General features: G+C 39.9%; 1 pseudogene; it reads left to right on the top strand.

The window, feature by feature from the left end:
- Positions 1-473: 473 nt before the first annotated feature.
- LOC101279231 (pyridoxal kinase-like) lies at positions 474-26,009 on the top strand (annotated as a pseudogene).
- The last annotated feature ends 1,474 nt before the right edge of the window (positions 26,010-27,483 follow it).

Raw genomic sequence — 27,483 nt, 5'->3', positions numbered from 1 at the left:
TTCTGATTGTGATGTTTTCATGACTGTAGCAACTCTAGACATTCACAGAGTCCACATGGAAGAGAAGTGAGAGAGATCAACCACATCTCTCTAACAGCACTCTATGGTACAGCACTTATACTTCACTGGACACAGGAATCACCTGGGATCTTGTTAGAATGCAGATTCTGATTCCATGGCTCTGCGGTGGGAAGCAAGAAACTGCATTTCTAGCAACTCCCAGGTGATGCTGATGCTGCTTATCTGTGGACCACACAAAGTAGCAAGTCGAGAGCAGACATAATTTTTTTCTGCCCAGCATCTCATTATTTTGGAGAACCCATCCCACTCCCATTCCATAAGAATCCTCCTCAGTCCATGTGATTCACTTGAGGCTGGTTCCACCCTCCCAAGAGTGGGCACCTGCTCCCACCAGACTGATGGGAAGCCTTCCCAGGACATTGTCAGAACTTTTCAGCATTTCCAACTGTGGAATGGGCATAGTGAAGGTCATCCTTTTCACCAAGTTGAGTCAGCCTGAGAATAACACCATTGCAGAAGAAAACAGAGCCAAGACAAGGTGAGAAACAGACAGGGCTCTGATGAAATCCCAGGTCCAGCCATGCCTCTCAACATCTCAGTTATGACCAACATACTCCTTTTGTCCTTGAACTAGTTTCAGATGGTCTCTTCACTTCCTGATTTCACTCTTGAGACTAGTGAAAGATACAGACAGCAGCTGATTTCAAAACAGAGACATTGCTCCCATTTCAAAGGCCATGCCTTCCAGAAGCCTTCCCCAACCCCTCTTTTTTTAAAAAAAATTTAGTTATTTATTCATTTTTTAAATTTTTGGCTGTGTTGGTCTTTATTGCTGCATGCGGGTTTCTCTAGTTGTTAAGAGCAGGGGCTACTCTGTTGCAGTGCGCGGGCTTCTCATTGCAGTGGCTTCTCTTGTTGCGGAGCACAGGCTCTAGGTGCATGGGTTTCAGTAGTTGTGGCACACGGGCTTCAGTAGTTGTGGCTCACGGACTCTAGAGCGCAGGCTCAGTAATTGTGGTGCATGGGATTCGTTGCTCTGCGGCATGTGGGATCTTCCCGGACCAGGGCTCAAACCCATGTCCCCTGCATTGACAGGCAGATCCTTAACCACTGTGCCACCAGGGAAACCTCCTGCATTGAAACCCACAGTTCTGAGAGTTCCCTGGTAGCCTAGTCATTAGGATTCCAGGCTTTCGCTGCCACAGCCTGAGTTCGGGGAACTGAGATCCCACAAGCCATGCAGTGTGGTCAAAAAATAAAAAGAAACCCACAGTTCTAACAGCCAAGGGCCTCTCATTTAGAACTTTTTATTTACAGTAAAATTTATAATCCCATTTATAAAGCATTTTCCAGTTGCAAAGCCTCTTTCAGATACATAGTCAACACAAAGATAAACTGCCTGGGTTCAAAGCCCACTTTGCCCCTTCTAAACTGTATGATGTTGGGCCAGTTATTCAGCTTCTTTGTGCTTCCATTTCCTCATCTATAAAATGGGGATAATTACAGTTCTTTACTTAAGGCTGCCATGATGTTTGGTTGGCTAATGTATGTTAAATTCTTAGAATAGTACTCAGCACATGGTAATATCTGTATAAGTGCCTTCTATTACTATTACTAAAGTTATTGTTGTTATTTTATCCCAAAACAACCTCTCAGAGTAGTTAGTACTGTTTTTATCCTTATTCCCATTTTATAGATGAGGAGACTGAAAATGATTGTGTGGCAAATTCATTTAGTGAACAATATTGTTGAGATAATTTCAAATCTTCTGATTCTATATCCCCATCAACAATCTTCCCCAAACTGTAATGTGTGGACTCTTCTAATGCTGTCATATTATTTAGCTATTTTATTACTATACGTATTCTATGTCTTCTTATTAGCCTAATTGTAATCTCCTTGGTGCTAGAAACTCTAATTAATACACCTTTAAAATCCCTCAACAAGGGATGTCCCTGGTGGTGCAGTGGTTAAGAATACTCCTGCTGATTGGTTCAAGATGGCAGAGTAGAAGGATGTGCTCTCACTCCCTCTTGTGAGAACACCAGAATCACAACTAACTTCTGAACGATCATCGACAGGAAGACACTGGAACTCACCAGAAAAGATACCCCACATCCAAAGACAAAGGAGAAGCCACAATGAGATGGTAGGAGGGGCGCAATCACAGTAAAATCAACTCCCATAACTGGTAGGTGGGTGACTCACAGACTGGCGAACACTTATACCACAGAAGTCCACCTACTGGAGTGAAGGTTCTGAGCCCCATGTCAGGCTTCCCAACCTGGGGGTCCGGCAACGGAAGGAGGAATTCCTAGAGAATCAGACTTTGAAGCCTAGCAGGATTTGATTGAAGGACTTTGACAAGACTGGGGGAGACAGAGACTCCACTCTTGGAGGGCACACACAAAGTAGTGTGCGTATCAGGCCCCAAGGGAAGGAGCAGTAACCCCGGGGGAGACTGAAACAGACCTACCTGCTAGTGTTGGAGGTTCTCCTGCAGAGGTGTTCACCGTGGGGACAAGGACACTGGAAGCAGAAGTTCTGGGAAGTACTCCTTGGCATGAGCCCTCCCAGAGTCTGTCATTAGCCCCACCAAAGAGCCCAGGTAGGCTCCAGTGTTGGGTTGCCTCAGGCCAAACAACCAACAGGGCAGGAACCCAGTCCCACTCATCAACAGTCAAGTGGATTAAAGTTTTACTGAGCTCTGCCCACCAGAGCAACAGTCAGTTCTACCCACCACCAGTCCCTCCCATCAAGCCTCTTAGATAGCCTCATCCACCAGAGGGCAGACACCAGAAGCAAGAAGAACTACAATCCTGCAGCCTGTGGAACAGAAACCACATTCACAGAAAGACAGACAAGATGAAAAGGCAGAGGGCTATATATTGGATGAAGGAACAAGATAAAACCCCGGAAAAACAACTAAATGAAGTGGAGATAGGCAACCTTCCAAAAAAGAATTCAGAATAATGATAGTGAAGATGATCCAGGGCCTCAGAAAAAGAATGGAGGCAAAGATCGAGAAGATGCAAGAAATGTTTAACAAAGACCTAGAAGAATTAAAGAACAAACAAACAGAGATGAACAATACAATAACTGAAATGAAAACTACACTAGAAGGAATCAATAGCAGAATAACTGAGGCAGAAGGATGGATAAGTGACCTGGAAGACAGAATGGTGGAATTTACTACTGTGGAATAGACTAAAGAAAAAAGAATGAAAAGAAATGAAGACAGCCTAAGAGACCTCTGGGACAACATTAAATGCAACAACGTTCACATTATAGGGGTCCCAGAAGGAGAAGAGAGAGAGAAAGGGCCAGAGAAAATATTTGAACAGAGTATACTTGAAAACTTCCCTAATATGGGAAAGGAAATAGCCACCCAAGTCCAGGAAGCACAGCGAGTCCCATACAGCATAAACCCAAGGAGAAACATGCCAAGACACATAGTAATCAAATTGGCAAAAATTAAAGACAAAGAACAATTATTGAAAGCAGCAAGGGAAAAACGACAAATAGCATACAAGGGAACTCCCATAAGGTTAACAGCTGATTTCTCAGCAGAAACTCTACAAGCCAGAAGGGAGTGGCATGATATACTTAAAGTGATGAAAGGGAAGAACCTACAACCAAGATCACTCTACCCGGCAAGGATCTCATTCAGATTCTATGGGGAAATCAAAAGCTTTACAGACAAGCAAAAGCTAAGAGAATTCAGCACCACAAAACCAGCTCTACAACAAATGCTAAAGGAACTTCTCTAAGTGGGAAAAACAAGAGAAGAAAAGGACCTACATAAACAAACCCATAGGGCTTCCCTGGTGGTGCAGTGGTTGAGAGTCTGCCTGCCGATGCAGGGGACACAGGTTCATGCCCCGGTCCGGGAAGATCCCACATGCCACGGAGCGGCTAGGCCTGTGAGCAATGGCCACTGAGCCTGCGCGTCTGGAGCCTGTGCTCCACAATGGGAGAGGCCACAACAGTGAGAGGCCTGTGTACTGGGAAAAAAAAAAAACAACATAACAATTAAGAAAATGGTCATAGGAACATACATATTGATAATTACCTTAAACTTAAATGGATTAAATGCTCCCACCAAAAGACGCAGACTTGCTGAATGGATACAAAAACAAGACCCATATATATGCTGTCTACAAGAGACCCACTTCAGATCTAGGGACACATACAGACTGAAAGTGAGGGGATGGAAAAAGATATGCCATGCAAATGGAAATCAAAAGAAAGCTGCAGTAGCAATACTCATATCAGATAAAATAGACTTTAAAATAAAGAATGTTACAAGAGACAAGGAAGAACACTACAGAATGATGAAGAGATCAATCCAAGAAGAAGATATAACAATTATAAATATATAAGCACCCAACATAGGAGCACCTCAATACATAAGGCAACTGCTAACAGCTATAAAAGAGGAAATTGACAGTAACACAATAATACTGGGGGACTTTAACACCCAACTTATACCAATGGACAGATGATCCAAGCAGAAAATTAATAAGGAAACACAAGCTTTAAACACAATAGACCAGAGATATTTAATTGATATATATATAGAACATTCCATCTGAAAACAGCAGATTGCATCTTCTTTTCAAGTGCGCATGGAACATTCTCCAGGCTAGATCACATCTTGGGTCACAAATCAAGCCTCAGTAAATTTAAGAAAATTGAAATCATATCAAGCATCTCTTCTGACCACAAGGCTATGATATTAGAAATCAATTACAGGGGATAAGTCATAAAAAACACAAACACATGGAGGCTAAACAATACCTTACTAAACAACCAAGAGATCATTGAAGAAATCAAAGAGGAAATCAAAAAATACCTAGAAACAAATGACAATGAAAACATGACAATCCAAAACATATGGGATGCAGCAAAAGCAGTTCTAAGAGGGAAGTTTATAGCTATACAAGCCTACCTCTACCAAGAAACAAGAAAAACCTCAAATAAACAATCTAACCTTACATCTAAAACAACTAGAGAAAGAAGAACAAACAAAACCCAAAGTTACCAGAAGGAAGGAATCATAAATATCAGAGCAGAAATAAATTAAATAGAAACAAAGAAAACAATAGCAAACATCAATAAAAGTAAAAGCTGGTTCTTTGAGAAGATAAACAAAATTGATAAACCATTAGCCAGACTCATCAAGAAAAAGAGAGAAAGGACTCAAATCAATAAAATTAGAAATGAAAAAGGAGAGGTTACAACAGACACCGCAGAAATACAAAGCATCATAAGAGACTACTACAAGCAACTCTATGCCAATAAATTGGACAACCTGGAAGAAATGGACAAATTCTTAGAAAGGTATAACCTTCAAAGACTGAACAAGGAAGAAATAGAAAATATGAATAGACCAATCACAAGCCCTGAAATTGAAACTGTGATTAAAAGTCTTCCAACAAACAAAAGTCCAGGACCAGATAGATGCACAGGTGAATTCTATCAAACATTTAGAGAAGAGCTAACACCCATCCTTCTCAAACTCTTCCAAAAAATTGCAGAGGAAGGGACACTCCCAAACTCATTCAATGAGGCCACATTCACCCTGATACCAAAACCAGACAAAGATACCACAAAAAAAGAAAATTACAGACCAATATCACTGATGAATATAGATACAAAAATCCTCAACAAAATACTAGCAAACTGAATCCAACAACATATTAAAAGAATCAAAACATTAAAAGAATCATGATCAAGTGGGATTTATCCCAGGGATGCAAGGATTCTTCAATATATTCAAATCAATCAATGTGACACACCATATTAACATATTGAAGAAGAAAAACCATATGATCATCTCAATAGAAGCAGAAATAGCTTTTGACAAAATTCAACACCCATTTATGATAAAGACTCTCCAGAAAGTGGGCATAGAGGGAACCTACCTCAACATAATAAAGGCCATATATTACAAACCCAGAGCAAAGATCATTCTCAATAGTGAAAAACTGAAGCCATTTCCTCCAAGATCAGGAACAAGACAAGGATGTCCACTCTCACCACTATTATTCAACATAGTTTTGGAAGTCCTAGCCACGGAAATCAGAGAAGAAAAACAAATAAAAGGAATACAAATTGGAAAAGAAGAAGTAAAACTGTCACTGTTTGCAGATGACATGATACCATACATTGAGAATCCTAAAGATGCCACCAGGAAACTACTAGAGCTAATCAATGAATTTGGTAAAGTAGTAGGATACAAAATTAATGGACAGAAATCTCTTGCATTCCTATACACTAATGATGAAAAATCTGAAAGAGAAATTAAGGACACACTCCCATTTACACTGCAACAAAAAGAATAAAATACCTAGGAATAAACCTACCTAGGGAGACAAAACAACTGTATGCAGAAAACTATAAGACACTGATGAAAGAAATTAAAGATTATACCAACAAATGGAGAGATATACCATGTTCTTGGATTGGAAGAATCAATATTGTGAAAATGACTATACTACCCAAAGCAATCTACAGATTCAATGCAATCCCTATCAAATTACCAATGGCATTTTTTACAGAACTAGAACAAAAAATCTTAAAACTTGTATGGAGACACAAAAGACCCTGAATAGCCAAAGCAGTCTTGAGGGGAAAAGAACGGAGCTGGAGGAATTAGACTCCCTGACTTCAGACTATACTACAGAGCTATAGTAACCAAGATAATATGGCACTGGCACAAAAACAGAAACATAGATAGATGGAACATATAGAAAGCCCAGAGATAAACCCACACACCTATGGTCAACTAATCTATGACAAAGGAGGCACGGATATACAATGGAGAAAAGACAATCTCTTCAATAGTGGTGCTGGGAAAACTGGACAGCTACATGTAAAAGGATAAAATTAGAACACTCCCTAACATCATACACAAAAATAAACTCAAAATGGATTAGAGACCTAAATGTAAAACCAGACACTGCAAAACTCTTAGAGGAAAACATAGGAAGAACACTCTTTGACATAAATCACAGCAAGACCTTTTTTGATCCACCTGCTAGAGTAATGGAAATAAAAACACAAAAATAAACAAATGGCACCTAATGAAACTTAAAAGCTTTTACAAAACAAAGGAAACCATAAAAAAGATGAAAAGGCAACCCTCAGAATGGGAGAAAATATTTGCAAATGAATCAATGGACAAAGGATTAATCTCCAAAATATATAAACATTTCATGTAGCTCAATATTAAACAAACAACCCAATCCAAAACTGGGCTGAAGACCTAAATAGACATTTCACCAAGGAAGACATACAGATGGCCAAGAGGCACATGAAAAGCTGATCAACATCACTAATTATTAGAGAAATGCAAATCAAAACTACAATTGAGGTATCACCTCACACCAGTTAGAATGGGCATCATCGGAAAATCTACAAACAGCAAATGCTGGAGAGGGTGTAGAGATAAGGGAAGCCTCTTGCACTGTTGGTGGGAATGTAAATTGATACAGCCACTCTGGAGAACAGTATGAAGGTTCCTTAAAAAACTAAAAATAGAATTACCATATGACCCAGCAATCCCACTACTGGGCATATACCCAGACAAAACCATAATTCAAAAAGACACATGCACCCCAATGTTCATTGCAGCACTGTTTATAACAGCCAGGTCATGGAAGCAACCTAAATGCCCATCGACAGACAAATGGATAAAGAAGATGTGGTACATATATACAATGGAGTATTACTCAGCCATAAAAAAGGGATGAAATTGGGTCATTTGTAGAAAAGTAGATGGATCTAGAGGTTGTCATACAGAATGAAGTAAGTCAGAAAGAGAAAAACAAATATCGTATATTAACGCATATGTGTGGAACCTAGAAAAATGTTACAGATGAACTGGTTTTCAGGGCAGAAATGAAGACACAGATGTAGAGAACAAACATATGGACACCAAGAGGGGGAAGCGGCATGGGGGAGGGGGGAGGGGGTGTGATGAATTGGGACATTGGTATTGACATGTTTACACTGATGTGTATAAAACTGATGACTAATAAGAACCTGCTGTATAAAAAAATAAATTAAAAAATATGGACCTAAATATATATATATATATACATATATATATATGTATATATATATATATATACATGTGTGTGTGTGTGTGTGTGTGTGTGTGTGTGTGTGTGTGTGTAAAAGAATCCTACTGCCAATGCAGGGGACATGGGTTCGAGCCCTGGTCCCAGAAGATCCCACATGCCGTGGAGCAACTCAGCCCCTGCTCCACAACTACTGAGCCTCCATGCCAGATCTACTGAAGCCCATGAGCCTAGAGCCTCTGCTCCGCAACAAGAGAAGCCACCGCCATGAGAAGCCTGTGGACTGCACTGAAGAGAAGCCCCCACTCACCGCAACTAGAGAAAGCCCATGAACAGCAACAAAGACACAATGCAGCCAAAAATACATAAATAAATTTATTGTTTTTAAAAGTCCCTCGGCAAGTAGCATAGTAGGGCCAGGTAGTAAACAAATATCCATTGACTAATAATATTTAATGGGAAAAAATACATTAATATGTAATGTATTATACATTAATCCTTTAGATGGTAGAGGCAGTTTATAAAACTATATATATGAACCTTATTATTAACAAAAATATTTTTCTGTATATTTTTCTATATAGAGACAGAAAAAAATGACTAAAGAAACTTACATCCAAATATTAACAAGTTTATCATTTCTGGATAGTGGCTTATGGATAACATTTTGTGTGTTTCTGGGATTTTAACTAATAGACTTCCAGAGTTATATGCACCCCAATGTTCATAGCAGCATTATTTATAATAACTAACGTATGGAAGCAACCTAAGTGCCCATCAACAGATGATGCATAAAGAAGATGTGGTATAAATACACAGTGGAATACTACTCAACCATAAAAAAATTCATTTGCAGCAACATGGATGGACCTGGACAGTATTATGCTAAGTGAAAAATGTCAGACAGAGAAAGACAAATATACTGTATGTTTTCACTAATATGTGGAATCTAAAAAAAATTTAATGGATGAATATAACAGACTGACAGATATAGAGAACAAACTAGTGTTTACCAGTGGGGAGAGGAGCAAGATTGGAGTAGGGGATTAAGTACAAACTACTATGTATAAAATAAATAAGCTACCAGGATGTATTATACATCACAAAGAATATAGCCATTATTTTATAATAACTATAAATGGAGTGTAACCTCTAAAAACTGAATCACTGTGCTGTACACCTGAAACTAACATAATATTGTAAATCAACTATACTTTAGTAAAAATAAATAAATGAAATTATAAAGAGACTTCCAAAGACTCAGCAGCTGGCAGGTGTGATGTGCTATGTTCTCTCACTTCCATCCTCCCCACTGCTACCTGATCACCTCAATGGCAAATAGATGGAGGGAACCTTCTCAAACCCAGAATCTCCACTTGTTAATGTCCCTGGTGTGGCCATCTGTCTCAAGTTCTCCCAGCTGGGTCCCAAGCAGCTGGACTGAAGGCACCACTTACCAGCGGTGCCATAAAATTCCCTCTTATTGCCCTTTGGTGTCTCCTCAGTAAAGGACTGTCAGAGGAACATAGGAACAGCTTGGCTTTCATTCAGGAACTCTCCCAAAAAGAGTGTGGAAGAACTCAGGTGATCCTTTGAGGAGGAGAGAGTGAGGTTCCCCGTGGGGCTCTCCATTCTACATCTTCTACCACTGATGTGCATCTTAGAATTGAGAAAAATGCATTTTAAAAAGCATTATAACGTATGTTGAAAATATACTGAAATAAGTTTTTTGTCTGAGTCCTGCCAAGCTTCACAATGCTGAGAATGATTTTCCTAGCATTTATTTTTGCTCTTTGGGAGTCCTTAAAGTGCAATCATCTTTGAATTGTCTATTCTGAATTCTTTTGTCTATATTTCCTCTCAGTTTCCTGGGATGGTTTTTTTTATCTCTACAATGGAGATAGAACAGCTACAGAAATCTGTAAAAATATTACTTAAGGTCGTCCCTAATTTCTTTTTGTTTAAGTATTGTCTTTATTTTTTTTAAGTATTGTCCTTAAATATTTCAAAGGGTCTCTGAGGTGGAGTGTCTGAAGGCCAGCACCAACAAGGTGCTCTGGGTGACCATGACAGCCTTCACCAAGTGACCCTGCTCAGAACGAAGCGTCCTCCTTTCTCTCACAGGAGCCAGTCGTTTTTCTTCTGTGGACTTCTGATTTTCTGCAGTTTGCACTTCCCACACTATAACTGGCTTTTGTTTTATGAAATGGTGGGTGGCTTTTTCTTTTGTGTATGTATGCAGGATTCTGCTGGCCTTCCTCTTTCTGCCATACTGGCATTCCATTCCTTGTGGCCATCCTCACTGTTGCCTGTTTGGGTTCTGGTGTGCTTTGACTGTCAGAGTACCTCCAGGCTCCTCACATGCACATCTTTTGGATTACCTCAGGTTGAGTTTTTCCACATGTGCATGTACATCTAGCATTCTGCCTGCAATTCAGACAGAAGTCACAAAAAGGCCTTTAAGTCACCAAAGGTAAATATCTGTATCTGTTAGTACATTTTATACATAGACCTCAGTTGAGATGTATACTTAGCAAAATTATTTTTAAACTGAAATACACAGTAAATAATATAAAGTGCCCCTTGGCTCTTGCTTCCCATGTAACTCTATTGTATTATTACACTTGTTATAATTTTAACTATTAAATCATAAAAGTCCAATTGTTTCATATAGCCAGTTTGGGATGAGCTCCCATTCTAGTTATGCTGTATATAGTTTGAATTACATGGAAATTGTTCCTTCTTCCGGCCACCCCTGCCCATCTTAGTATTTTGCAAGGTTTAATTAGTTGTATACCCGGTACCCTTTACTTGCTACAGTTATTATAATTTGATGGTACCCTTTACTTGCTACAGTTATTATAATTTGATGGTACCCTTTACTTGCTGCAGTTATTATAATTTGATGGCAAAATAGACCTCTCATCATTGAAGGAGAGAGAAAAGATGTGTGTCTAATTGGTCCCAAGATTTTTTGAGCTGTGCCATTCATGGTACTCTTTGCCTATGCATCTCCTTTCAGGAATTTTTTTCAGTCTTACTATTTTTATCATTTCTATAGAGAAGAGGCTTGTGACCAGTACGAATCTTGAGTACAGTTTTATCTTTTTCTGTCCACAAGTAAATTAATGTCTGCTCTTAAATAAATATCTACTTACACTTTCTTGGGGGAAAAAAATCAAATGTCAGTACTAGCAAATGTTGCATGTAAATCGTTAGCAAGTAATGACTACAACTCAGATAATTAAGAATTCTGTAACAGAAAGCTCTGCTATGTTTTAATTTTTATATACAATTATGATAATTAGCATATTGTAAGAATATAAAACTGCTTTGTAAAGTTTAGTTTTACTATTTCTTTATCACTGTTTATCATATCACCATTGGTTTCGTAATGTAAATACTATATATTGAGCAAATTAAATGTCAAATTTTTTATTACCATAGTTCATGTTACTAGTGGGGCTTTCAGGTGTTTAGAGCTTTTTTTGGTTAACATTCAGTGCAAAAGTTATAGATGCTGTATAATGCTAGAGTTGAATTTTAAGGGATTCCCTAATATGTATACTATCTTTTTATCTGAAGTAATAAATAAACTATGATCTTGAAAGTGCCGGAATCAGAAAAAAAAATATTTCAAAGGGTCAAAACTCAGGGTCAAACTTTTTATCATTTAGCACATATTTGTTTGGTGCCTTCTCTGTGACAAGTCCTGGGAAAAAGTGATGAATTAAAATATACACTCTTCTTGCCCTCCAGGAGCTTAGAGTCTAGTGGACTTCAATCTCACTCACCTCAGGAAGTGATGTTCCTTTTCTCCAATCCAGTCATCTGCCTATGCTATATGCTCTGTAAATTTTCCAAAATCAAAGTTTTCCATACACACTAAACAGAGAGAGGTACAAGAGGAAAAGGAATTATGACAAAAGGAGAAGTTGCCTCACATATTGTCTTCTTAGTTATTGGTTTAACATCTACCTTTACAACAATATTGCAAACTCCATGAGGGCAGAGACCATATCTTCTTATTCATTGCTTTATCTCCACCACCTAGAACTGAAATGGAGGAGGCACTCAACAAATACTGATTGATTTATTGAATGAATGACTGAATAAATGAACAAACTGAAGAACATTGCCTAACGGGGAATTCCCTGGCAGTCCAGTGGTTAAGACTCGGTGCCTTCACTGCCATGGACCTGGGTTCACTCCCTGGCCAGGGAACTAAGCTCCCACAAGGTGTGCAGTGTGACCAAAAAATGAAAAAAAGAAAAAAAAAGAATATTGCCTGACAAACGTAGGTGCTCATTTATGGATAGTTAGGTGAACAGGTGGTAGAGTAGATGAGTGGATAAACATATAGATCAGTTAACAGTGATGAGAAGGGTGCATAGGTCAAGGAGTGGATGGATGGGTGGGTAAACAGATAAATTGTTTATTGGTTGGTGCATATGTGGGTGGGTGATTTTAAAAATGGAAAATTTCAGTATAGTTATCAAGATCCTTGTGATAATGTTCAACTTGTAAAGAAGTTTGAATTTGCTCCAGTCAGGAAGAACTCACAGAAACACCACCAGGGTTTGGAGCAACCCAAGGAAGTGGCCTGAACATTCCTAAATCACTCCTCCACCCCCACCCCAGGTCATGAGGCTCCAGCAGCACACATGGGTTCATACCAGGTACATATCCTTATTTTGCTGCCCTTACCCATTCTCCCTACTGCTGGCAACAGCATCTATTTACTCATTGAAGAACCGCCCACCCCCCCAAATATGATCTCATGAGTGTGCACATTACATAAGCTGGGCTACTCAGATATTTGCTCCTTGGAGTTTGAACCTGGAGCAGAAAAACAGTGTATTTGTTTCCTAAGGCTGCCATAACAAAGTACCACAAACTGAATGGCTTAAAACAACAGAAATTTTTTGTCTCACAATTCTGGAGGGTAGAATTTTGAAATCAAGTTGTTGACAGGGCCATGCTCTCTCTGAAATCTGTAGGGGAGGATCCATCCTTGCCTCTTCTATCTTCTGGTGTTTGCTGGCAATCCTTGGCATTCCTTGGGTTTTAGATGTGTCACTCCAATCTCTACCTCCATTGTCAATGGCCATCTTCTCCCCACATGTCTCTGTCACTTCTCCTCTAATAAGGGGACCAGACATATTGGATTGGCCACACTACTCCAGTATGACTTCGTCTTAACTTGAGTACATCTGCAAAGACCCTACTTCCCAATAAGATCACATTTGCAGGTATTGGGTGCTAGGACTTCAACATATATTTTGGCGGGATACAATTCAACCCCTAACAGACACAAAGCCTGAAACTATATGGAGCCCATTCGTCTGAAGAGAGAAGCCTAAAGGGACTCCCTAGATCCATGATCTGCCATGGTTTCTGTGCTTTCCGAAGTCTAATGGGGAGCTTTTTCCTGATTCTGTGAACTATACGTACCTAACCATATCTTTCAATTTTATTTGTTTACCCTTTTAAGACAGAATTGGTTTATATTGCCTACAACCAAAGTATCCTAACAGCTAGATGTAGTCTTCCAAGACAAATGGATTGAGTGTGGTACACACACACACACCTACACACACACACACACAATCAGTCATCTCTCCCATCTCCCTTCCCCTTCAACCTCAATGAGTGAGATTGGCAAGAAGAGGCCAAAGTTCCTTTGTCAACTCAAATGAAAACAAAAGACCTTTTATTTAAGGAGGGTGCCTCTCTCCCTCTGTATTTTAGTTCAAGAAGTTTGAATGGTTCACCAGCTGGATTATGTGGAATCCTTGCCTAAACTTATCACAGGGATATTGTGAAAACTAAGTAGGGGGAAGAGATTTGATAGCAAAACTTGACCTACGAAGTGTTATGCAATAGTGAAGGCCATATCTTTAATCGACGAGTATAGAGAGTAAACTTTAGATCCAGAAGACCCCTGTTAATAGTCAATCTCTTGCCCTGCTTTATTTTCCTTTGTAAACACTTTTATTACCTGAAATTGTTTTATTTGTATTTATTTATTTACTCACCTATAGTCGGTCTTCTCCACTAGAAGACAAGTCCCACAAAGGTGGGGTTTGGTTTCACTGGCTTCAGTCTCCACAGTGCCTGAAGGAGTGAGTGAGTGAACAAATGAATGACTGAAAGAAGCTGCATTGTCAGGACTGAAGACAAATCACTTAACTTGAGGTTTTTGTTATTTGTTAGATTATCACAGGAATTAAGATAAACAAAGACTAGTTATTCACAATGTAGTTTTGAGACCAATGGCATCAGCAACATCTGGGAGTTTGCTGGAATGCAGGTTCTCAGGCCCCAACTCAGACCCACTGGGTCAGAATTTGCATCTTAACAAGATACCCAAATGGGGGAGGGGTGTTCTGAAGATGGCGGAAGAGTAAGACGCGGAGATCACCTTCCTCCCCACAGATACACCAGAAATACGTCTACACGTGGAACAACTCCTACAGAACACCTACTGAATGCTGGCAGAAGACCTCAGACCTACCAAAAGGCAAGAAACTCCCCACATACCTGGGTAGGGCAAAAGAAAAAACAGAGACAAAAGAATAGGGCTGGGACCTGCACCAGTGGGAGGGAGCTGTGAAGGAGGAAAAGTTTCCACACACTAGGAAGCCCCTTCGCAGGCGGAGACTGCGGGTGGCGGAGGGGGAAACTTCGGAGCCGCGGAGGAGAGCACAGCAACAGGGTTGCGAAGGGCAAAGCGGGGAGATTCCCTCACAGAGGATCGGTGCCGACCGGCACTCACCAGCCCGAGAGGCTTGTCTGCTCTCCCGCCAGGGCAGGCGGATCTGCGAGCTGAGGCTCGGGCTTTGGTCGGAGCGCAGGGAGAGGACTGGGGTTGGCTGCGTGAACACAGCCTGAAAGGGTTACTGCACCACGGCTAGCCGGGAGGGAGTCCGGGAAAAGGTCTGGAGCTGCCGAAGAGGCAAGAGACTTTTTCGTCCCTCTTTGTTTCCTGGTGCGCGAGGAGAGGGGATTAAGGGCGCTGCTTAAAGGAACGCCAGAAACGGGCGCAAGCCGCGGCTAAAAGCACGAACCCCAGAGATGGGCGTGAGCCGCGGCAAAAAGCGCGGACCTCAGAGACGGGCGGGAGACGCCAAGGCTGCTGCTGCTGCCACCAAGAGGCCTGTGTGCGAGCACAGGTCACTATCCACACCCCTCTTCCCGGGAGCCTGTGCAGCCAGCCACTGCCAGGTTCCTGGGATCCAGGGACAACTTACCTGGGAGAACACACGGCGGGCCTCGGGCTGGTGCAATGTCATGCCGGCCTCTGCCGCCACAGGCTTGACCCTCAATCCGCGCCCCTCCCTCCCCCCGGCCTGAGTGAGCCAGAGCCCCCAAATCAGCGGCTCCTGTAACCCCTTCATGTCTGAGCAAAAAACAGACGCCCTCCAGCGACCTACACGCAGAGGCGGGGCCAAATTCAAAGCTGAGCCCCTGGGAGCTCTGAGAACAAAGAAGAGAAAGGGAAATCTCTCCCAGCAGCCTCAGAAGCAGCGGATTAAATCTCCACAATCAACTTGATGTACCCTGCATCTGTGGATACATGAATAGACATGAATAGACAATGAATCATCCCAAATTGAGGAGGTGGACTTTGGAAGCAAGATTTATGATTTTTTCCCCTTTTCCTCTTTTTGTGAGTGTGTATGTGTATGCTTCTGTGTGAGATTTTATAGCTTTGCTTCCACCATTTGTCCTAGGGTTCTATCCGTCCGTTTTTTTTTTAAATTTTTTTCTTAATTGTTAATTTTAATAACTTTATTTTATTTTACTTTATCTTCTTTCTTTCTTTCCTTCCTTCCCTCCTTTAGACAACGAATCATCCCAAATTGAGGAGGTGGACTTTGAGAGCAAGATTTATGATTTTTTCCCCTTTTCCTCTTTTTCTGAGTGTGTATGTGTATGCTTCTGTGTGAGATTTTGTCTGTATAGTTTTGCTTCCACCATTTGTCCTAAGGTTCTATCTGTCCAGGTTTTTTTTAATTTTTTTTCTTAATAATTATTTTTTAATTTAATAACCTTATTATATTTTAATTTATTTTATTTTAAATTCTTTCTTTTTTCCTTCCTTCCCTTCTTCCTTCCTTCCTTCCTTCCTCCCACCATCCCTCCCTCCCTCCCTCCCTCCTTTCTTTCTTTCCTTCTTTCCTTCTTTCCTTCTTTTCTTCTTTGTTTCTTTCTTTCTTCCTTCCTTCCTTCCTTCCCTCCTTTCTTTCTTTCTTTCATTCTTTCTTCCTACTTCTACTAATTCTTTCTCTCTACTTTTTCTCCATTTTATTCTGAGCCATGTGGATGAAAGTCTCTTGGGGCTGCAGCCAGGAGTCAGTGCTGTGCCTCTGAGGTGGGAGAGTCAACTTCAGGACACTGGTCAACAAGAGACCTCCCAGCTCCACATAATATCAAAAGGTGAAAATCTCCCAGATATCTCCATCTCAACACCAGCACCCAGCTTCACTCAACGACCAGCAAGCTACAGTGCTGGACACCTTATGCCAAACAACTAGCAAGACAGGAACACAAGCCCACCCATTAGCAGAGAGGCTGCATAAAATCATGATAAGTCCACAGACACCTCAAAACACACCCCCAGACGTGGACCTGCCCACCAGAAAGACAAGATCAAGCCTCATCCACCAGAACACAGACACTAGTCCCCTCCACCAGGAAGCCTACACAACCCACTGAACCAACCTTAGCCACTGGGGACAGATATCAAGAACAACGGAAACTACGAACGTGCAGCCTGCAAAAAGGAAACCCCAAACACAGTAAGATAAGCAAAATGAGAAGACAGAAAAACACACAGCAGATGAAGGAGCAAGACAAAAACACACCAGACCTAACAAATGAAGAGGAAATAGGCAGTCTACCTGAAAAAGAATTCAGAATAATCAAAGTAAAGAGGATCCAAAATCTTGGAAATAGAATAGACAAATTGCAAGAAACATTTAACAAGGACCTAGAAGAACTAAAGATGAAACAAACAGCGATGAACAACACAATAAATGAAATGAAAAATACTCTAGATGGGATCAATAGCAGAATAACTGAGGCAGAAGAACGGATAAGTGACCTGGAAGATAAAATAGTGGAAATAACTACTGCAGAGCAGAATAAAGAAAAAAGAATGAAAAGAACAGAGGACACTCTCAGAGACCTCTGGGGGAACATTAAATGCACCAACATTCGAATTATAAGCGTTCCAGAAGAAGAAGAGAAAAAGAAAGGGACTGAGAAAATATTTGAAGAGATTATAGTTGAAAACTCCCCTAATATGGGAAAAGAAATAGTTAATCAAGTTCAGGAAGCACAGAGAGTCCCATACAGGATAAATCCAAGGAGAAATATGCCAAGACACATAGTAATCAAACTGTCAAAAATTAAATACAAAGAAAGCATCTTAAAGGCAGCAAGGGAAAAACAACAAATAACACACAAGGGAATCCCCATAAGGTTAACAACTGATCTCTCAGCAGAAACTCTGCAAGCCAGAAGGAACTGGCAGGACATACTGAAAGTGAGGAAGGAGAAAAACCTGCAACCAAGATTACTCTACCCAGCAAGGATCTCATTCAGATTTGATGGAGAAATTAAAACCTTTACAGACAAGCAAAAGCTGAGAGAGTTCAGCACCACCAAACCACCTTTACAACAAATGCTAAAGGAACTTCTCCAGGCAAGAAACACAAGAGAAGGAAAAGATCTACAATAACGAACTCAAAACAATGTAGAAAATGGGAATAGGAACATACATATCGATAATTACCTTAAATGTAAATAGACTAAATGCTCCCACCAAAAGACCCAGATTGGCTGAATGGATACAAAAACAAGACCCATATATATGCTGTCTACAAGAGACCCACTTCAGACCTAAAGACACATACAGACTGAAAGTAAGGGGATGGAAAAAGATATTCCATGCAAATGGAAACCAAAAGAAAGCTGGAGTAGTAATTCTCATATCAGACAAAGTAGACTTTAAAATAAAGACTATTACAAGAGACAAAGAACGACAGTACATAATGATCAAGGGATCGATCCAAGAAGAAGATATAACAATTGTAAATATTTATGCACCCAACATAGGAGCACCTCAATACATAAGGCAAATACTAACAGCCATAAAAGGGGAAATCAGCAGTAACACATTCATAGTAGGGGACTTTAACACCCCACTTTCACCAATGGACAGATGATCCAAAATGAAAATAAATAAGAAAACACAAGCTTTAAATGGTACATTAAACAAGATGGACTTAATCGATATCTATAGGACATTCTATCCTAAAACAACAGAATACATATTTTTCTCAAGTGCTCATGGAACATTCTCCAGGATAGATCATATCTTGGGTCACAAATCAAGCCCTGGAAAATTTTAAAAAATTGAAATTGTATCAATTATCTTTTCTGACAACAACGCCATAAGACTAGATATCAATTACAGGAAAAGAACTGTAAAAAATACAAACACATGGAGGCTAAACAATACACTACTTAATAACGAAGTGATCACAGAAGAAATCAAAGAGGAAATAAAAAAATACCTAGAAACAAATGACAATGGAGACACGATGACCCATAACCTATGGGATGCAGCAAAAACAGTTCTAAGAGGGAAGTTTATAGCAATACAAGCCCACCTTAAGAAACAGGAAACATCTCAAATAAACAACCTCACCTTGCACCTAAAGCAATTAGAGAAAGAAGAACAAAAAAAACCCAAAGTTAGCAAAAGGAAAGAAATCGTAAAAATCAGATCAGAAATAAATGAAAAAGAAATGAAGGAAACAATAGCAAAGATCAATAAAACTAAAAGCTGGTTCTTTGAGAAGATAAACAAAATAGACAAACCATTAGCCAGACTCATCAAGAAAAAAGGGAGAAGACTCAAATCAATAGAATTAGAAATGAAAAAGGAGAAGTAACAAGAGACACTGCAGAAATACAAAAGATCATGAGAGATTACTACAAGCAAGTCTATGCCAATAAAATGGACAACCCAGACGAAATGGACAAATACTTAGAAATGCACAACGTGCCAACACTGAATCCAGAAGAAATAGAAAATATGAACAGACCAATCACAAGCACTGAAATTGAAACTGTGATTAAAAATCTTCCAACAAACAAAAGCCCAGGACCAGATGGCTTCACAGGCGAATTCTATCAAACATTTAGAGAATAGCTAACACCTATCCTTCTCAAACTCTTCCAAAATATAGCAGAGGGAGGAACACTCCCAAATTCATTCTACAAGGCCACCATCACCTTGATACCAAAACTAGACAAGGATGTCACAAAGAAAGAAAACTACAGGCCAATATCACTGATGAACATAGATGCAAAAATCCTCAAGAAAATACTAGCAAACAGAATCCAACAGCACATTAAAAGGATCATACACCATGATCAAGTGGGGTTTATTCCAGAAATGCAAGGATTCTTCAATATACGCAAATCAATCAATGTAATAATCCATATTAACAAATTGAAAGAGAAAAACCATATGATCATCTCAAAAGATGCAGAGAAAGCTTTTGACAAAATTCAACACCAATTTATGATAAAAACCCTGCAGAAAGTAGGCATAGAGGGAACTTTCCTCAACATAATAAAGGCCATATATGACAAACCCACAGCCAACATCATCCTCAATGGTGAAAAACTGAAAGCATTTCCACTAAGATCAGGAACAAGACAAGGTTGCCCACTCTCACTTCTCTTATTCAATACAGTTTTAGAAGTACTAGCCACAGAAATCAGAGAAGAAAAGGAAATAAAAGGATTCCAAATCGGAAAAGAAGAAGTAAAGCTGTCACTGTTTGCAGATGACATGATACTATACATAGAGAATACTAAAGATGTTACCAGAAAACTACTAGAGCTAATCAATGAATTTGGTAAAGTTGCAGGACACAAAATTAATGCACAGAAATCTCTGGCATTCCTATACACTAATGATGAAAAATCTGAAAGTGAAATCAAGAAAACACTCCCATTTACCACTGCAACAAAAAGAATAAAATATCTAGGAATAAACCTACCTAAGGAGACAAAAGACCTGTATGCAGAAAATTATAAGACACTGATGAAAGAAATTAAAGATGATACAAATAGATGGAGAGATATACCATGTTCTTGGATTGGAAGAATCAACATGGTGAAAATGACTCTACTACCCAAAGCAATCTATAGATTCAATGCAATCCCTATCAAACTACCACTGGCATTTTTCACAGAACTAGAACAAAAATTTTCACAATTTGTATGGAAACACAAAAGACCCCGAATAGCCAAATTAATCTTGAGAACGAAAAACGGAGCTGGAGGAATCAGGCTCCCTGACTTCAGACTATACTACAAAGCTACAGTAATCAAGACAGTATGGTACTTGCAGAAAAAAAGAAAGATAGATCAATGGAACAGGATAGAAAGCCCAGAGATAAACCCATGCACATATGGCCACCTTATCTTTGATAAAGGACACAGGAATGTACAGTAGAGAAAGGACAGCCTCTTTAATAAGTGGTGCTGGGAAAACTGGACACGTACATGTAAAAGTATGAGATTAGATCACTCCCTAACACCATACACAAAAATAAGTTCAAAATGGATTAAAGACCTAAATGAAACTATCAAACTCTTAGAGGAAAACATAGGCAGAACACTCTATGACATAAATCACAGCAAGACCCTTTTTTACCCACCTCCTAGAGAAATGGAAATAGAAATAAACAAATGCGACCTAATGAAACTTCAAGCTTTTGCACAGCAAAGGAAACCATAAACAAGACCAAAAGACAACCCTCAGAATGGGAGAAAATATTTGCAAATGAAGCAACTGACAAAGGGTTAATCTCCAAAATTTACAAGCAGCTCAATAACAAAAAAACAAACAACCCAATCCAAAAATGGGCAGAAGACCTAAATAGACATTTCTCCAAAGAAGATATACAGACTGCCAACAAATACATGAAAGAATGGTCAACATCATTAATCATTAGGGAAATGCAAATCAAAACTACAATGAGATATCATCTCACACCAGTCAGAATGGCCATCATCAAAAAATCTAGAAACAATAAATGCTGGAGAGGGTATGGAGAAAAGGGAACACTTCTGCACTGCTGGTGGGAATGTGAATTGGTACAGCCACTATGGAGAACAGTATGGAGGTTCCTTAAAAACTACAAATAGAACTCCCATATGACCCAGCAGTTCCACTACTGGGCGTATACCCTGAGAAAACCATAATTCAAAAAGAGTCATGTACCAAAATGTTCCTTGCAGCTCTATTTACAATAGCCCGGAGATGGAAACAACCTAAGTGCCCATCATTGGATGAATGGATAAAGAAGATGTGGCACATATATACAATGGAATATTTCTCGCCATAAAAAGGAATGAAATTGAGCTATTTTAATGAGGTGGATAGACCTAGAGTCTGTCATACAGAGTGAAGTAAGTCAGAAAGAGAAAGACAAATACCGTATGCTAACACATATATATGGAATTTAAGAAAAAAAAATGTCATGAAGAACCTAGGGGTAAGACAGGAATAAAGACACAGACCTACTGAAGAACGGACTTGAGGATATGGGGAGGGGGAAGGGTGAGCTGTGACAAAGCGAGAGAGAGGCATGAACATATATACACTACAAAACGTAAGGTAGATAGCTAGTCGGAAGCAGCCGCATAGCACGGATATCAGCTCGGTGCTTTGTGACCACCTTGAGGTGTGGGATAGGGCGGGTGGGAGGGAGGAAGATGCAAGAAGGAAGTGATATGGGAACATATGTATATGTATAACTGATCCACTTTGTTATAAAGCAGAAACTAACACACCATTATAAAGCAATTATACCCCAATAAAGATGTTAAAAAAAAAAAGATACCCAAATGATTTATCTGCACAGTATAGTTTGAGAAGCATTGAATATGAAAGGTACATGAAACTGTTCATTTATTAAGGTAAATGAAACTGTAAAATAATAAACACATACATTGTCATTATTATAGTGTTGCCATATGTCCCTTGCTGTTTCAGTTGAGTGTCAAAGGCAGCTATCCCAAGGGCCTAGTAAAGCACAATATTTCATACAGGACAGTGATAGTAACAATGCATAATAATCTTAGAGGAGCTCTGATATATTTCTAGAGAGAATATTCTGGCAAAAAATATTTACAATCATACCAAAACCCTTTACATTTTTACATACATGAAAAAAAATTTAACAAGATGTCCAGCATAGTCTTAAATTGGGGGAAAATGGAGAAAATTTGAAACAGTAGATTTAATGGTTTAAAATAAATTATGTTTATCCAAACAGTAGAAAGCTTGCAATCACGTTAAGTATTGTACAAATATATGTATAATTAATACAATAACTAAGCAAGACTCATGCAGCATAATTTTTAAAAACTATTTTATTTGTTTCCCATTCTGCCTGTTGACGTGAGAAAAGGTATTTATATTTCGCTCCTTGGATGAAAATCAGGGCAACTTTTATAAAACACTTGGACCCTCTTAGATCATGAAAAGTGCTCCCAACATCAGTGGTCCTTTTAAAAAAAAAATCTCACTTTGGTAAGAGATAGTCCAGTTCCAAGTAAAAATTTAAATGTCAATCTTCATTCAAGGTTAAAATTTCTCCTTCCTCCACCTGTGCTTCCCACAGCTTCACCACCTACAGTGCTAGTTCTTAAAGGATGGCTAGGAATTATACACAAAGAAAGGGTCAGGGAAGGCAGTACAGATGGAAGGAACAGTCTAAACAAAGTGAGAAGCAACAAAAGCACACCTTCCTTGGTGGACTCTAAGGAAACCATCCTGCCAAGATAAAGTCCTCATAAATGGCAATAAACTCTCAGAAGCTGCCAGAAATTCAACCTATCAAAACTAAGTAGAATTTGAAATTTGCAAAAGGAATACTGCATGTGTGTGCCAATAGTATTGTGAGCTGTTGAGAGCATTGGTTTGAGAGTTAACCAGGTGTAAGTTCAAATCCCAAGTTTGCCACTTAGTAGCTGGATGACCTTGAGCAAATTGCTTAAGCTCCCTAAGCTTCAGTTTCCTCATCTGTAAAATGTCCCCTTAGGTTGTGAGGATTAAGTAACGTAATGCATACAAAGAACTAGACACTGTGCCTGGGACACAGATAGTGCTCAACAAAAGGCTAAATATTGCCTTCATGACTCAGGAAACTGCAAGCTTGAACTTACCCTTCCCAGTGGTCAAGGATTGGAAACAACTGTCATTTGCAATTCCTACTGAGAAGTTGAGGTTGCCATCTGCCCCTGCCCCCTTCCCAAGAACCATCCTCTTCCCAGAAAAATGCAAGAGAGGTATTCACTGTGGCCCTGGAAGCCACAGGGCAAGACCCAGTCTCAAACTGGGCTCAGAAAAAGAGAGACATTTCTTTCAAGTAAGTACTTAGAGAAGACAAATTTTTAGAGACCAGTTAGACTGGAGTCCAGAGAGCCCTTCCAGAAAGCTCTGCCTTTTCTAAAATAATCTCAGGATATTCTTGAGATGCTAGAGGTCAGGGAAGTGAAACCCAATAATGATGGATTACATTTTCCACCAGCCTGGACGAAGGGGAGAAGAAGTCATGGAAGAAGGAGTGGTTTAAAATATTTTTGAAAAATTATTCATTTTAAATTTGTTAACAAATTAAAATTTATACTTGATTAAAAGCAACAGTCCCATAACTCACTCCTTGCCATCCAGTGTCCTGTTCCCAGAGACAACTATTTCTAATTCTTTTAGCTCTTTCTCCTGGGTGTCAAGTCCATATCTCTATACAGTGAAGCCTCACTACTCGATGGGTCCATATTTGTGAATTTTTCTACTAGCTAAAATTTATTTGTAACTCCAAAATTAATACTCAAGGTGCTTTTGTGGTAGACAACAAAAAATTTGAGTCATCTCTAACATGCTTTTGCCCAGGTGAGGTAGAGCAAGGCAGTAGTCTGCCTTCTTGTTTCAGCTCTCACACAGATGTCTTCAAAAATAATCAATAAAAAATCTATAATAGGAAAATAAAAGAGTTTTATTTGACCCAAATTAAGGACTATGGTCAGGGAGACAGCCTCTCAGATTAATCTGAGGAGCTGCTCTGGAGAAGCATGGTTTTCAGCACAGTTGTACATCTTGTCAGAACAAAGAACATCAAACAAGTCAGGGACACCATCCTTTCAAGGTTTCAAAAATAAACAGATCAGCACATACACAGCAAGTCAGTATGTCCTTGACACCTAGGAAGGCAGTCTTATCACTGAAGGAATACCAGCATTGGCATCACAGGAAGAGAGGCATTTAATCTTTATTGTTAATGTGGACATTCTTTACTTCTAGTCAATGTACTCTTTTCTTTAATGATTAAAGCAGATGTACAATGTATGTTTGATAGACCACAAAAAGGCTGTTTAGGTTAACATAAAATTTAAGTCAAATCATGTATAATCCAGAAACCAGACGTTCCCATACCTCAATATGTGAAAATTTCCTTCCATTATTTCTCCCTTCTGATTGCAAATCTTTCAATAGAAAGCACTGCTGATCAAAATATTTGTCCCTCAATGCCAGGGTAGTTGCTGCCTGCCCTGGGTCCATCATGTCCCTCAGTGTTAGGCTTCCGTTTTTGTTGTTTATACATGTAAAGAGATTTGCCTAAGAGGGAGGTGGCCCATCGTTCAAGAAGAGTGCCTTCACTGAGCAGGGCTGCAGCGGAGCAGAGCCTGAGTGCAGCTGGAACCAAGTGGAGCACAGCCCCAGCATGCGGCGGAGACAATGACCCTGCCCAGCCCTGCCCCTGAGGCAGACCTGGCAAGGAGGAAGATTGTCAGGTGCTCTCCATTCAGAGCCATGTCATCTGTGGCTACATGGGAAATCAGGCAGTCACACTCCCACTACATGTTTTGGGGTTCAAGATTGATGTAGTGAACTCTGTCCAGTTTTTAAACCACATAGGCTACTCACACTGGAATGGCCAAGTGCTGAACTCAGATGAGCTCCACAAGCTGTATGACGGGCTGGAGCTGAACAACATGAACAAATATAACTATGTGCTCACAGGTTACATGAAAGATAAGTTCTTCCTGGCCATGGTGGTGGACACCAGGAAGGAGCTGAAGCAGCAGAACTCCAGGCTCTTGGTCATGTGCGTCCCCGTGATGGGAGACAAGTGGAACAGAGAAGTTTCCATCTACCTCCCTGAGGACCTTCTTCTGGTTTACAGAGAGAAGGACATGCCAGTTGCAGACATCATAACCCCCAACCAATTTGAGACTGAGTTGCTGAGCGGCAGAAAGATTCACAGCCAAGAAGAAGACTTAGCAGTGAGTGATGGCTGTGCTGCACTTAATGGGCCTCAACACAGTGGTCATCACCAGCTTAGACCTGCCATCCCCAAGGAGCATTAACTACCTGATCATGCCAGGGAGCCAGATGACCCAGACCCCTGACGGCACCGTGATGATGCAGAGCATCCTCATGGAGATGTGCAAGGTGGACACAGTCTCCATAGGCACCGGGGACCTCTTCACTGCCGTGCTCTTGGCATGGATGCACAAGCAACCCAACAGTCTCAAGGTGGCCTGTGAAAATACTGTGTCGGCCATGCACCATGTTCTGCAGCAGACCATCAAGTGTGCAAAAGCCAAGGCTGTGGAAGGACTGAAGCCCAGCCCAGCCCAGCTGTAGCTGAGGACTGTCCAGAGCAGGAAGGACATCAAGAACCCAGAGATCATCATCCAGGCCATAGTGCTGTGAGAGCCGTATGAACCCACCTCCTTAACACCCAGCGTTAGGTGTCTCCATTTCCATCCTTGTGAAAAATGTAACGTCTGCCTTAGAGCTGTGACCAAAATTTGACATTTTTTTCATTCATGAGAAAAAAAAAAAAAGAAGAGATTTGCCTAGTTATCCACTTGGGGGGTGGGAGGGAGGGGGTGTCTAATCAGACATAGTGAACAAGCACAGACGTATGCTAATGGGGAAACATTTTATAGGCTACACATTTTATCAATTATGTTGAATTGTCACATAAACATTGTTACACCTGCTTTTCTTAAAATTTTATTTTGTTTATATTTTTATACAGCAGGTTCTTATTAGTCATCAGTGTTATACACATCAGTGTATACATGTCAATCCCAATCACCCAATTCATCACACCCCCACCCCTGCCGCTTTCCCCCCTTGTGTCCATACGTTTGTTCTCTACGTCTGTGTCTCAATTTCTGCCCTGCAAACCGGTTCATCTGTACCATTTTTCTAAGTTCCACATATGTGTGTTAATATACGATATTTGTTTTTCTCTTTCTGACTTACTTCACTCTGTATGACAGTCTCTAGATCCATCCACGTCTCAAAAAATCACCCAATTTCATTCCTTTCTATGGCTGAGTAATATTCCATTGTATATATGTACCACATCTTCTTTATCCATTTGTCTGTCGATGGGCATTTAGGTTGCTTCCAATGACCTGGCTATGTTACACCTGCTGTAAACAGTAGGCCTAAAGCAAGTAGTGATACATGTCCTGAGTAGCTTCATAGCCAGGAAAAGAATAACAATACATACTATGACAATGATAATCATTTGTAAGCAAAACGGGAAAAAAATGTCTGATCTTGTAGCCATTTCACTCTTTTGGGAAATTGTGTGTGTGTGTGCCTCTACTTCTCCAGAGCTGTTGATATAAGTGCAGCAAGTAGTGTGAGCAATAACATAAATGGTTCCTTGTTTAACAACAAAAATATGAGGCAATTCTGTTATCTAATATTATATGGGCTAAGGAATTTAGGGATGTCTGTTATGCTGCAATGCTTTTTTTCAGTTTCCTCAACTATTTGACCAATGGTGGGTGATAGATTTCTAATCATATCTCTGTTTACACATACTCCTGCATTAGGAACCAAGATTGCCAAAAGATTTTGTCATGAGATATCTTGGTATCTTGCTAACATGGATCTCTTGACTCTGTAATGAAGAGAGAAAGGAGGTTCATCTACTTACTTATGTATAGACAATGGAGTAACATATTATCCTAGTAAAAATAAACCTTCTATTTGCCAGCTAGTAAGACTATGTGCCCATCTTTAGGAAAGTGGATCAATTCCAATACCACATGAAGACAAAACATGGGGGAGCACAAGTGATCCCTCCTAGAGTGCTCTCATTGATAGCTTCATCAGTTGGAAGTTTTGTTAATGCAGTATTAAACCATGGGTCATTTCTCTTGTAGGCTTTCCAAAACCTATCTGTATGGTATTTGATGTAAGGGAGTTGCTGGCATAATTTTCTTGTGTTTTTCTCTTTAAGACATT

This window comes from Orcinus orca, chromosome 16 (assembly GCF_937001465.1).
Source record: "Orcinus orca chromosome 16, mOrcOrc1.1, whole genome shotgun sequence".
Lineage (NCBI taxonomy): Eukaryota > Metazoa > Chordata > Mammalia > Artiodactyla > Delphinidae > Orcinus > Orcinus orca.
Note: the sequence above shows the minus strand (reverse complement) of the source record. Positions and strands in the feature narration are given on the sequence as shown.